We start from the raw sequence: 13,390 nt of genomic DNA, 5'->3' as shown, positions 1-13,390 counted from the left end.
GTGTCGTTGACTAAAACAGACAAACATTTAAGCGGAGAGGTGTCCTGACTGTAAAACAGTCTCTGAAGCCAGCGCTATTGATTTCTTGTCCACGGTACACAAACAGAGGACCGGAGGAAGAGTACCATCTTTATCAGTGCTTTTCATCTGCTCTGACTGATAGGCTGACATGCAGACCCCCCCCAGCTATCGGTCCTGTTCTCCACATACGTGGCCGGGCTGAAACCCAAAGCATTGTTTCCTTACACGGTCCTGTCGTCCCCGCAAGCACAAGCTGACACACCTGGACAAATGCACTGATGCTATCAGGCTGGGCAATACAATGACTTCAACAAAAAGCAATTCAGAAGGACACTCGGTATTTAAAAATGTCAACTTTACTACAAAGATGATTTCTTGTCTTGAAAGTTTTGCAATTAAAGGTCAACCAGTTTTATACACTGCTTTATAGCACTGTAAGGGGTTTTTCTTCTTCCAAAAGAAAAATGAGGTTCCCTGCTTGCTGAAAAAGGCACTGTAGCAGTGGCTGGGCTGGGCAGAAGCAGTCAAGCTGGGGACATATTTTATATCTACATAGAAAAATGTCCAGCAGCAAAACCAATGTGGGCTCAAAGTTTGGATTAAGCCTAAAAATTAGACCTAAATTTACTGTCTTGTGGACTTTATTTAATTAATATGGCTAATCCAACTGAGCAAACAGATTACATGGCGCAATTAAATCCAAGAATAGACTTAATCAATGGCTACATAAGCCTCTATTGAGCTGGTAATATGATTTGACAATGCAGATCAAATTTTAATGCTATCACTCTCTATTAATGTAGACTAAGCCACACAATTTAAGCCACAGAAGAATGACAACCAAGTGATTTACCTCTTTAACTCACTTAGAGCATCTTTGCACTGCACAAAAAGAAGAACTGACCTAAACGGCCAACAGATCGTATGGTTCTGGTTCTGGTTCAACCTTTCTGAGACAGCTGGAACTGTCACAGTAACCACAATTTACAATTTAATTGTCATATTGATCATTTTATGTCACTCTAAAGCATCTAATTGGGTTAATTAGCTACTTTGTGCGCTAGCTGGCTTAACTGATTGGGTGATATTAAACGGAAGAATTTGCAGAATCAAGTTTATATTTTTCTCTATGTGTGTGAAAATATGATCACTCATTCCATAGAAGCTAGCAAAAATGCTAATAGCTAAAACACGTGTCAGGCTTCAGTCCTTGCGGGCCAAAACTCCGCAGGCTTCAGCTCACTGCCTCAGTAAACACACCTGATTCAGCTCATTAGCTAATTAACAAGGCCTTCATGAGCTGAATTCAGAGTGTTAGATGAGGGTAAACGCTGATCTCCGCAGCACTTTGGCCCCACGGGTCCCCAGTTTGAGATGCCTGAGCTAAAACGTTCAGTCCATGGAGGCTAGCAAAAATGCAAATAACTCTTAAACGATCTTAACTTTTAACTTAAGTCACTTTAGCTAACTTTTTACAAAGTAATTCTAAAAATAACAATAGACATGTTAACATACCATGCTTGTTTACATTCTGGAGCTCTTAGTTGTGATGTAATAGTAGTTGGTGACTATAAATGATCGACATGAAATATCTGAAACATAAACTTGGGTAACAATGTTAATTATTATTTAAATTGCAGGGGTCAAATCGGACCCAAGAGAGGGTTAAGCTGCAAGTGTGACCAAAGACAATGGAGAGATCACCCTTGAGTACTATTGGATCCTGTTGCTAGCCATCTTAAACGGGTACCAAAACCTATAGATCTGAATCCTTCAGTACTGGACCGATGGTCAACAGAAAAACCATAGCTTCGGTTTTCTGGTGCTCTTGGTTCTGTTACTTTGTGCGGTCACTTTACAGAAACATCATCTACAGAAACAACAGCAACAACAAAACCAACAACAACAATGACATTTTGCATTTTAGCCTCAAAGCCAGAGACATTACTACTCACAAACAACAACAATTGCACCAAGAATGAGAATGAAAGCAGAGAAAAAGGGCTTTAAGCTGGACTTTGAAGACAGAATAATGATGAATAAGCCTTAAGATCAATATCTGAATAATAAGCCTGGAGTTAAAAGGTGTCATTTCACAAATTCACCCACAGCTGTTGCTTTAAACAAATCTTGGATGTTTTAATCAAAGAAGAAAACATGTAATGACCAATCCAGAGGAAGACCAGGTGTCAGCATGTAGGAGAAGCTCTATCCCGCCGATCATGTGAGCGAGCGTCTCCGGGGCCCTGCCGAGACCTGTCAAGCTCTGAGAGAGAGTGAGCGGAGCAAAGAACAACTCAATTTGCAAAGACGAGCCATCGGGAGACTCGGATGAAATAAATATATAAATGGGCGAGGGACGGCCCGGATCGAATGAGGCACCTGTTTCCACTCGAGTAGCAACTTGACAGGTAAAGAGGGGTGGTAGGCGGCCTCTTTGCCTCCTACGAACAAGGTCTTTAAATTGGGTACATGAAGGTGGAGCCGTGACAGCATGAAGCCATTACGAAGCTTTCCGATGTCACTCCACTGGCAAATGGGTTGCAATAAATTAAGGGAACATGGGGGCTCAGGGTTGGACAGGTTAATCACTGCTAACACGAAGTGCCCAGGGAAGCGAGATAACCTTGCCTTGTGTTTTATAGTGTGTAAAAAAAGAAAGAAACAACAGTAGCATGTCGCTATCATAAAGAATATATTACCTTGTACAGAACAAACAGTCTGGAACAAGAGGTTAATAACGAGGCAGGTTCACAAACAACAGAACATCTTACAGTTCTTTCAGGTGGCCTAATAAACTCTTCCATGTTCGATGCAGTGGGAGTAGTCAAAGTAGGGAATACATTACAGTGGTGGCAGCATTTACGAATGACAATGTGGACAAAGTCGTTCTTTATTATGTCTCTGATGTAGAGGACTTTCCTATGTATACTTTTTTTATTAAGATATTTACCAAATTTTTCCATGAAGGATGTCGTTTGATTGGTGGAACAGCTTTTGTTTACAAACAGCAGTGATTTTGAGTAGAGGTACATTAATAGTAGGCAATTCAGGCTACTGCTTCAGCACTATGGTTGAAGGAAGGAGAAATGCTGTATTTTAACAGGAAAGAGAAAATGCAACATTGCCTATAAATAAAACAAAATCTTACATTAGTAATTTAATGTTTTGTAAATTATCCAGTGAATTGTGTGGACTGGCCGCAGGGTTCTTTGAGGCGATTGTGTTAATCGGTATGTTTCGTCTCTTTTCCATAGTAAACATTAAGATTAGTAATATTATACTAAAACACTGAAGTAATTCAACATTGCCATGTCAGTTAGCTCATATAGAAACTCTAACTTGGTCATTCACAACACTGGACACTGTACACCACAACTTTATACAGGGGAAAATGTTAAAATTAAAGTTCTGTCACATAATATGAGCCAAGGGCAATGAGGTATAACTGATTAGTGTGAATGCGACTGACAGCTGGGCTGGACACACAAACCAAAGACAGGGTCGGTAGAGCTCCTAGGGTTTATTACAAAATAAAAATAGACAGGCAAGAATAGGCTGTAGCCAGAAAACAGGTGCAAAAACAAAACTACACCTAATTTGAGGTGGTAAGATGAAAAATAGAATATGGCTCTGGGTTCAGGCTTTGTGGTGTATAGACAGACCTGTGGCAGTCCTGTGGGGAAGATCTCAGAGTCCGAGGGTGAGTAGAGCCGTCTGGGATCTTCTTAAGGGTCTGAGTCTGAGCCTAATTTGAGGGAGAACAAAAGGAGAAAAGGAGAGGTGAGTAGGTGTCTATTTCTCTGGGAGATCTTCTCTGCGACTGCTGCCAACATGGCCCTTTTTTGTCCCTCTCCCTTGGCGTTGCAGCTGCTCTCCTCATCGACCACCAGCCGTGTATGATTAGTCAGCCCCGCCCTTCCTCTGCATGTGCTGCGGTCCACAACAAAGGTGCTGATGTTTGTTCGGCTTTTCAGCACTGTCGTGGCTCGGCTGTCAACCTCCGCCGGCGGGCCTTGCGTCCACCATCACACTATGTACACTTTACTCCCAAAGCTAATGTTAGCTGACCTTGTAGGGTAACTTGTCATGAGATCTTAAGCTTACATTGGTAGTCATGCAGGTCATGACATCCTTTGCAAAAAAATTGGGTAAGTATAAGAAAAGCGAGCTACGTTATTACAACCCCAACTCCAAAAAGTTGGGACATTGTATAAAATGTAAATAAAAACAGATTGCAAATCCCATAGACCCGTATTTTACTCACAATAGAACATAGAACACACATCAGATGTTGAAAGTGAGACATTTTACCATTTCATGAAAAACATTAACTCATTTAGAATTTGATGGCAGCAACGCATCTCAAAAAAGCTGGGTCAGGGCCGTGTCGACCACTGTGGAGCATCCCCTCTACTTTAACAACAGTCTGTAAATGTCTGGGAAGTGAGGAGACCAATTGCTGGAGTTTTGGGAGAGGAATGTTGTCCCATTCTTGTCTGATGTAGGATTCTAGCTGCTCTACAGTTCTGGGTCTTCTTTGCTGGATTTTTCGTTTCATGATGCAACAAATGTTTCTATTGGTTAAAGGTCTGGACTGCAGATAGGCCAGTTCAGCACCCAGACTGTTCTTCTGCAAAGCCATGCTGTTGTGATTTATGCAGTTCCTGACCCCATGCAGTGATTTCCAGTACAGAATCAGACCTGTTTTTAACGTAGCACAGGTCCGAAGATCACGAGCATCTAATACTGACCGTCGGCCTTGTCCCTTGCGTACAGGGATTTCTCCAGATTCTCTGAATCTTTTGATGATATTATGTACTGTAGATGGTGGGATATCCAAAGTCTTCACAATTTTACATTGAGGAACATTTTTTTGAAATTGTTCCACAATTTTTAGATGCAGTTTTTTGCAGATTGTTGAACCTCTGCCCATCTTTGAGAGTCTCTGCCTCCCTAAAATGCTCTTTCTATATCCAGTCATGTGAATTAGTTGCAAATTGCTCCTCCAGCTGTTTTTTTATTAGTACCACTTACTTTTCCAGCCTTTTGTTGCTCCTCTCCTGACTTTTTTGAGATGCGTTGCTGCCATCCAGTTCTAAATGAGTTAATGTTTTTCATGAAATGGTAAAATGTCTCACTTTCAACATCTGATATGTGTTCTATGTTCTATTGTGAATAAAATATGGGTCTATAAGATTTGCAGATCTTTTCATTCTGTATTTACATTTCACACAGCATCACAACTTTTTGGAATTGGGGTTGTATGTTATAAAGGAAGTCTGTATTCTCATTCATAAACATTTGTAAATTCGTTTTCCCTACTGTGACGACTGTGTCAGATGAGGGAGTGTAAGAACGTGTTTACAAATGACATTGAAAATATCAAAAAAAAAATTGCGATCCAAAGCCTCATGTAAAAGATCCCACTTGTTTTCTGTTTTTTTTGTTTTTGCTCTTGACTTACCTGAGCATCCCAGTTGATTCTATTCTCCAGGGTCATCAGTTAAAACTATTAAACAAGCGCTAATTAAAAAGGGCGGTCTTATTGGGAAGCGAAATTGTTCTCATGCTTGGCAAGATCAATTAGTTTTCCCCACATGGGCTCAGGAGGCGTTTCGTAAAATATCAAAGTGAGTTAACTGCTTAGCTGCATTTTCCACAGGCATTTAACCTCACTTAGACAGAAGTGCGCAACCCACTTCTAACTCTGTCGGCAGACGAAGCATGTAAATCCACACGTGTGGGCCTGGCTCCCACAGAGCAATGACAACCTGTTTGATTGGAAGTCAGTGAAAAGCTGCCTGATGTACCGCAGCAAGTAAAAAAACCACAATTGTGCTGGTTTAAATGGAGTCAACCCATTCATTTTCACCCACTGCGATCGGCGACAGACAAAGCGCCTCGGAGTCAGCTTTCATCGCGTGTATTGATCGCGAAGAAGAGGAGTAATAGGGATAATGACGGGGAGACTGAGAGCCCTGCTCTCGGCTTTATGCACCATTCGTCCCCTTTTGCAACAAGGCTCTGTTTGTTATTGCTTCGAGTCAAAGGATTCCGATTAATCATCATATTCATGAGGCCAGCGGTGGATGGCGGTGAGGGAGTGACCTTGGCTTCCTCGCTCTGGGTGCTTCTGCACGCCCCGGAGTCAGCCGTATCAAAGGGTACGCGCTCCTGGAGATCTAGGGCACAGACAGCGGGGCTCCATCCGTCACGGGCCCCGCGGCAAAGCCAGGGAAGAAATTAGACATTAGTGCTCCTCTTCAACTGCAGGTCTAATCCTCCATGACTGCATCCGGGAAAGAGTTGGGAAAGAGAGAGGAGAGCGTGCACCCGGGACTTTGATCGCTGCATGGATCACCTGACAATGATTTAATGCACCATGCAAAGCAAAACAAAACAAAAAAGCAGCATAAAGACATAAAGCTCCAGTTGCTGTCCTTTTCATCTCTCTTTCTGCACTGAGCGCAATCATAACCCAAACAGTCCTGCGAGGACCTGCACTGAAAAATCCCATCCCAAACCCGCTTGAGTCTCCTCGAGGTTTTAACACAGGCGAAGTACTTCAAATGGGCTAAATGTGATCGAGGTGGCTATTCTGTTGTAATGGCAGGCACAAAGAAGAGTTCCATGGAAAAACAGACTCAAGTACCTGCTAATGGAGGCCATAAACAGCTGCAGGGAACAGAACAGAAGAGTAGTATGGGGAGAAGAGGAAGGCTTCATCCTGAGCTCAAAACATCAGGACTGTTTTTGTAGACACTAACGGTACACTACCTGGCCTTTGCAGCAGGCCGGCATTCTGAAAAACCAAGGACTGGTGGCATAGCTTACCATGATAATGATTACAATGGGTCCTTTGGCAGTGCGTAGATGGCAAGTTCAGCAGGGCCATAGCATGAAGCATGACCACCCTAGCATGAAGCATGGCCATCCTTCTGGCCACCCCAAAGCCAGCAGTTATGCAATCGTCTATCACTAATGGATCAACCACAGCAGAAAAGATGTCCTACCTTCCCTCAGTTATGTTTTATGACCCAACAGTTATAAAAGTCTGATGAAACACTCGGAAATTAGCATGTCCCGCTATGATAGGCTACTTTACCGAGCAAAACAGGTGAGTAAAGCTGGACAACACATGTGCTTTATGAAGCTTGACCTTCACCATTTAACAAACACAATGCATGGTTAAATCTCCACTTAACTATCAATCCCAGATATAAACATTGCAAAAATGTATTTAACTGAGTACATTTATGTGTTTAAGTGGGGCATTTAAATGGATGTAAATACCAGATCTGAATGCTGGTTTTCTGAACAGGATTACTGACTGAATCATCACTGAATCTTCATAAAGTCACTCTGAACACACAGGGTAAGCCCTGCTGGGCTGTGATGTGTGAATTGCATCACTGTTTTAACCCTTTTGTTGCCATATGGAGGCTAAATCAGAGAGCTATTAGCAGGTTTACAGTGATCTGGCTGTGTGTTTGTGCTGTATTTCTGGGTTGTGTGATGTTAGATCTGGTTTCTCTCACTCTGGCTAGTGATGCAGGTTCCTCTGAGTGATCCGATGTGTGAATCATGTTGCTATTTTTAACCCTTGGTTTATAATATAGAGGCTAAAAGCTGAGATGTAATATAACAGTAGTGAGTGGGGTTTGGGTGATTTTGGAGCTGGATCTCTGGCTGATGGACGGTCACAGGTGAATGAAATCACTCTGGATGGTGAGGCAGAGTCTGATGAGTGATCTGATTGTGAATCATGTCACTGTTTTAACCCTTTGTTGGAATATGAAGGCTAAAAGCAGAGCTATAATATCAGCTTTTTGGGTGATTTTCCGAGCCAGATTACTCACTGATGCTGACATCACCACTTAATGATGTTGCACAATCTACTTAGGGCCAGGTCTGCTGAGTGCTCTGATATATGGATCATGTCAGTAGCTTAAACCTCTCTGAAGTTATTAAGGCTAGATTGCAACTACGCATTTTTGGGTCCTATGGGTTAATGATGTAGGTGAATGCAGTATTCAGTAAAACAGGTTTGTGCTGACGCTAGGTAACACTCAGGCAGATACTTTTACTCATAACCTTACACTTTGCTGCACTAGCTTTCTTATCATTGCACTCTTGGGTAAACTGTAGCAAAGGCAGCCTAAACAAGTAACATCTAAGGCTTATCTACATGACATGTTTTACATTTAACAGTCCTGCAGAAGGATTCTGTCTGAAAGCTGCCGAAGTGCTGCTGTGGCCTCTCTCTGCTCTGGGTGTCCTGGACAGGGAGGTAACTGTTCTGGTGGTTGACCAATCAGAACAGAGTGGATGAGGTGACCAAGCAGAGCACACTGGTCTCATCAGGGGGCGGGGCTTAAAGACACAGGAGCTCTAACAGAGCGTTACAGATAAATGGGGAATAGAGATGAACAGTATGAGGTGTTTTTGGAACATTGAAGCATGTAAATCTATTATTGACCCCAGAAATAAAATGATGAACTTTGAATATGAGCAACATAATAGGTCCCCTTCAAGCTTGATCCAGTTCTGGTTCATTGGTTCTTATTTTTTTGTATTCTGCTTACTTCGCTGTAGAGTTGATGTAAACAGACATGATCCACAACCTGCAGTGTGGAACTATTTTATGGTGGGATATGAAAACTTAATACCTGCAGTGCAGGTGTTTCGACTGCCTTTGAGCTATTTTTCACCTAAACCCAGGAAGGCAAAAGGGGAGCTGGATCAGGACCTTCCTAATCTTAAACATGAGTCTTTAAACAAGGCTAAGATGTGTTTCCATGTTTTTTCGTATTAAATTCTAGGCTAGAACAGCAGTGGATCTTATATACTGAAGTTTCCACTGCTGTGATTATACACTTCATCTGTAACACCATATAATGTTGTATCGTTTTAAGGCCCTGTCCCATTTCTTGTTTTTACCCCTTCCCCTTATTTTTTTTATTTCACCCACCCCTAATTCTTCAGTGATATGAAGCTGAAGTCAGATATTCACCAGCTTCACATTCAAATTGTCCCGTTCCACCTTAAATGGTGCAGCAGTTACATTGTGGCGCTTCAGGCATCAGTACTCCTGGACTATTTAAGGTGGAATGGAAAATTTCGCTAGCTAGCTACAGAGACATCAGCATACTACTAGTGAAGGAAATGACCAAAATACACTGAAACAACAATAAACTAGGATAATAAAATGGTTATTGTAATTTTTAACAGAGAATATTCTCACATTTCTGGGTGTCTTTAGTCTCTTGCACAGCCATTATTATAACACTCTGTTTGGAGAGTGACTCTGAGAATGCAGCCCCGACCCCTCTATCTCAACAAAAATGGGGACACACTACCCCTAGACGTGAACGCACAAAATGAAGGGCTAAGGGCTAAGTGGTAGGGGCGAGGGGTGAAATGGGATTGGGCCCAAGACTTTGGGGCAGAAAGTTTTGACACCATTCAGGTTTATGTTGCAGGCATTATGGGCTCAGATGAAGGCTGTTCCTCACCCAGGCCAGACTGATTATACTGCTGTTTTCTTGACTGCTTACAGCGCTCTGAGGACTGCGAGTGAAGGGCCGAGAGAGGCAGAGAAGGCCTCTCTCTCTCTCTCTCTCTGTCTCTCCTCCCGTCTCTCTCTCCTTCTCTCCCCTTCTCACTTTCCGCTGCGCCAGCAAACCCTGTCAGCCACTTTTACAGCCGAACTTCCATTATTTACGAGGGGGCCACTGAAACCTCATTCTTGATTATTTCCTAAATTTTAATAAAATGCATCTTCCCAATATGCCTGCAACATTTTAGAAAGTCACTACTGGCTCAACGGGGAAAGAGGAAGGATGGACATGAATCGAGCGGCGATTTATCAGGTTTACTCATCAATAATGTGACTCATTGTGCTTTATAATAGGTTTAGACCAAAACAGCCCCAATGATGGTGCCACGCTTACTTGTTTCTCCCTCATCCAATCATGAGGCACAGGAGCTATTGTTTGCCTGCACCTCAAAGACTATAAGTGGCAGATTAAATTAGGAGAGCTCATTCAACATAGCCTTAGGTAAAGAACAACAACAAGCGGAAAGCAGGGAAAGAGGGGGAAAAAAGAAATGTGTTTGTTCTTTCCCGAGTATGACGGCTCAAAGTTCAAGAAACATACATAAATCAACTCTAAGCAGGTTTTGATAGCATACAGAAAAGAGAGATGGGCTCACCAGCATCAGCACTTCCATGCATGCAGATGTAAATCTGTGCTTATATAGGCTAAATGTCTAAATATACACCAGCCTCCCAGAGAGAGAGTGTTTTAGAGATGATTGTGATGCAGACAATAACACCATGACAGCAAAATCAATGCCAAATACACTCAAACTGCGGAGATGGAACAGTCCATATTCAGCCCACAGGCATAAACCAATATTTATTTTCATATTTTTAGGGCTGGCTGGAATAATTTGAATACTTGAGAACTTTGTTAGTTATATTATTCAGTATTCAGAATGGGGATGGGCATCTCAGTCGAGTTAAGCTGGCCTGACAAACTCACTCTTTTATTTTTTATTCTTCTACATCTTTTTGTGCCATTTTCATGGGTTGTAGTTTTGGAGCTAGAACCACAAAAATCTTTGAACAGAATACGTCACAAAATCTCTCACACTGCCCCTCAGTCATTACATACAGACTTACATATCAGCACATATAAACACCCAACAGCCACTTCATTAAAACCTCTCTATTTCTACACTCTTTGTCCATTTTATCAGCTCCACTGACCATATAGTTTCTCTCTGTAGTTCTACAGGTACCCTGTTCTTCAGTGGTCAGGACCCCCACAGGACTCCCACAGAGCAGGTATTATTTGGGTGGTGGGTCATTCTCAGCTTTCATTCTCTGGAGTTTTTAAACCACTCACTGTCCACTCTATTAGACACTCCCACCTTGTCGGTCCACCTTGTAGATGTAAAGTCAGAGACGATAGCTCATCTGCTGCTGCACAGTTTGTGTTGGTCATCCTCTAGTCCTTCATCGGTGGTGACAGGACGCTGCCCACACAATGCTGTTGGCTGGATGTTTTTGGTTCTCAGTCCAGCAGCGACACTGAGGTGTTTAAAGACTCCAGCAGCACCGCTGTGTCTGATCCACTCAGACCAGCACAACACACTAATACACCACCACCACGTCAGTGTTACTGCAGTGCTGAGAATGATCCACCACCCAAATAGTACCTGCTCTGTGGTGGGGGAGCTGATACAGTGGATAATGAGTGTAGAAACAAGGAGGTGGTTTTAATGAAATGGCCAGTCGGTGTATGGACACACATAATAGTAACCACCTGGGTTACCGTAGCAATGGCCTATTGACATCTTTGCAACCACATTGGCTACCACAGCAATGACTTAATGACACTTTATCAATCACCTGGGAAACCATAACAACAGCCTAGCAACACTTTAACAACCACTTGGGAACTATAACAAATGTTGTTAAAAACTTAGGACACCATAGCACCAGCCTAGCAACACCTTAGCAACCACCTAAGCTACCATAGAAATGGTTTAGCAACACTTTAACAATCACCTAAAAAACCTTAACAATGTCTTAGTAACACTTTAGCAACCACCTTGACTGCCATAGCAACAGCCTAGCAACACTTCAGCAACTACCTGGGAAACCATAACAATGACCTGGCAACACGTTTACAATCTACTGGGAAACCATACACTGTAAAAATGGCTCATCAGTTCAACCTAAAAAATTATTTCATTTGGTAACAAGTAAATTAACTAGAGTTAAATAAAAATTAAATTTAAATTAAACTAAATAAATACTTTGAATAATGGATTCTGTAGGAGCCAGATTTAAGTTTAAATTTTTCCTTGAAAGATGCTTATTTTGATTTATGTTCAATGGCCTTTCACTTGAGACTCTTATTTTGACAGTTGCCACATGATACACCACCAGTTAAGATGGCATCTTACTTAGGCACAGGTAGAGCCTCATAGCTTAGACATGGAAGACGCTGGGAACAAACAGTTTTTTACCGCTTATGCTTACTGGACTGGCGATCTGTCCAGGGTGTATCCTGCCTTCCGCCCAATGACGGCTGGGATAGGCTCCAGCACCCCACCGCGACCCAGAAGGATAAGCGGTTTAGATGATGGATGGATGGATGGATGGATGCTTATTGTTTAAAGCTCACTGCATAACGCTTAACCTTCTACAAACTCACCTTCATTTGTCATTTTGGAAACTTTGAACCCACCTTTTTGGTTACTTTGAACCTTTAAGCAATTTTGATTAAACCACTGCCTGCCTGCCTACTGCTTTACTTGCCTGCCTGCCTGCCTACTCCTTTGTTTGCCTGCCTGCCTGCTCACCTCTCTCCCACCACCATTGAACACAGGTATGACTCACAGCCAAACACATTGCATATAACAAGAAAGCGCATAACAGCTGAAACAGCGTCTAAACTGGATTCAAATGTTGGTCAATACAGATCCTTTCAATCAAAGTAATTTTTTTAATTGAATAAAACAAGCTGCTTGTTACTACATGAAGTAATTTTTTAGGTTGAACTTACGAGGCATTTTTACAGCATAGCAATTGCCTTAACAACCTTAGCAACCACCTGGGATACCATAGCAATAGCCTAGCAATGCCTTAGCAACCACCTATGACCTGCCCTCCTTATATGCAGTATGGAGCTCCTCATTCGGTGTGTGGTAGCCTTTAGCCAGCTGCAGTAGTCTTTCTATGCTACCTTGTTAAGACTAAACAAATGAATATTTGAATATTCAAAAATTCTGAATCACCTCAAAAATGTAAGCCTAGTGATCCTTATCTAGTCTCCGGTGAGGGTGATGTAAAATCCAAGGATCTCATGGTCTCAAACTGAGTTCTGTTCATGTCGTTGGTGAAGTTTCGCAAAAATCAAAAAGAGAGTGAATAAATAATGGCGCACTTTCACAGTACGAAAACTCACATTTGGTGTGATATCATCAGTTCTACGCTTGCTCAAAATATTTTATTGTCATCCAAATAAGTCACACAAGTGAATCGCGCTCAGTGTGTAAAGGCCTTGTTGCTACCTACTATATCTGTTTTGAACTGTAGTAACAAACGCACTTCACATTCTGGTTAATCATGAAAGATTTTTAGCCTGATTTCATTGAAAACTAGTACAAAATACCAATTATTCAAAGCCTCTATGCAGTTCGGCCAAGCCCTATACAGATCACATTTCAAAACCGCATGAAAGAACAGACTAAACAAAACTCCACTGTTGAGTGACCACGCTGGCAGCACCTGCAAAGCACAGGAATCTGCGTATGCAGCTAAGAGCAGCACCTTACGCACGCATTTTTA

Source organism: Colossoma macropomum, unplaced genomic scaffold (genome assembly GCF_904425465.1).
Source record: "Colossoma macropomum unplaced genomic scaffold, Colossoma_macropomum, whole genome shotgun sequence".
NCBI classification, from domain to species: domain Eukaryota; kingdom Metazoa; phylum Chordata; class Actinopteri; order Characiformes; family Serrasalmidae; genus Colossoma; species Colossoma macropomum.
Note: the sequence above shows the minus strand (reverse complement) of the source record.